The following is a 1,459-nucleotide window of genomic DNA, read 5'->3' as shown; positions in this document are numbered from 1 at the left end:
TTCTGCTTTTCTCCACATGTACCGACAGGTCTGGGACAGTCCCAACCTCATCGTCTTTCTCCTCCGGGAAACAGAGCAGTCCGAGAGCTGCCTATCAGTGAGTGCAGGATGGAGCAGTTTGCTGCCTCCATCAGAGAGGGTAAAATGGACTGGTACATTACAGTTGGAGCAGTCAGTGAGATCATAGTGAGACCAACCTGCTGGAAGGATAGTGAGAGACCGACAGAACAGGTGCTGGGCTGGTTCCAAATGAAGGTGGGGGGAACAGTCACACAGTGTTTGACCCTCCTGACCTCCCCAGTGAATTAGGAAACCGAATTATCTAGATGTCCCACTCCCACTGAAATATTAACTTGTCCCTGAAGGAAAGGGGTGGGAAAAGGGGGAAAGAAAACCCCATCAGCAGAATTTGAATTGTACTTTGTTGCTACTACATGCTTAAAGAGTGGGAATGTTTTGAGCTGATAGGAGAGTTAGACTAATAAGATGTGGAAAGAATAACCATACTTAACAGCCGTATTCCAGTATTGCCTAAAGTTAACACTATATAACACATGATGCCATGTAAGGTGCCAATGCCTTTCCTTTAAAGGAAAGACAAGATGGTAAAAATGTGTAAATATAACAACTGCTGATTTAAGCTGCAGTGTAAAGGGTGTCTGGTTATTATAAAAAAGACAAAGTGGATAAAATGGCAGGAATGGAAAAAAAAAAGACTGTGTATATTGGAAGCTTCTATGACAGGAAATATTCCAGCTTGGGGTACAAGGGTAACTATTAAAAGCAATCTTTTCTTGCATCTTCAGGAGATAACGCAGTAAACTGGAGTATCCCACTACAACCTTACCGATCAGTCTACAGTACATGCTTATATATCTGTGTGTTTTTATGAATGTCATTTCATGCACTTACAAAAGACACTGTAGAGTGAGGGGAGATAAACTGCTGGCAAACTCACAGAAACCACCTTCTGGGATCTGACTTTTACTACAGGGCCTTCAGTATCTATCCTTTTCACCACATCACCAATAAGACAAGGGACTGGAAAAACCATCAGCAAATATGTGAAAAAGCAAACAGCCACAGAAGTAGGATTAATCACCAAAGTCAGGAACAATTAAATGCCCTCCCCTTATGAGCCTATTGTATGCTATTATAAAAAGAAAAATGTTCTCAGAATAATATCCATAAGGCCACAGGGCAGCTACTCATGAAAACATGTCCAGTTGCAGTGGTGTTTACACTGCGTTCAGTACTGCCCATGTGACTGCACTTAGCATAGGTCCTGCCAATGTCAGATCCCTGTCAGGGACAGATGCACCTGCTCTGCAGCTCCTCTGAGGCCAGAGCAGATGTTGCTGCAGCACAGTGACAGGCAGGTCACCGTGACCAAGCCCAGAAACTGGACCAACTGCTGCACTCAGGAGGTTTGTGATCTCACTGTGTAGTCAGCATATTA

This window comes from Pipra filicauda, unplaced genomic scaffold (genome assembly GCF_003945595.2).
Source record: "Pipra filicauda isolate LSUMZ 115617 unplaced genomic scaffold, ASM394559v2 scaffold133_size2016399_pilon, whole genome shotgun sequence".
NCBI classification, from domain to species: domain Eukaryota; kingdom Metazoa; phylum Chordata; class Aves; order Passeriformes; family Pipridae; genus Pipra; species Pipra filicauda.
The sequence above is the reverse complement of the archived record's forward strand: the minus strand, read 5'-3'. Positions refer to the sequence as shown.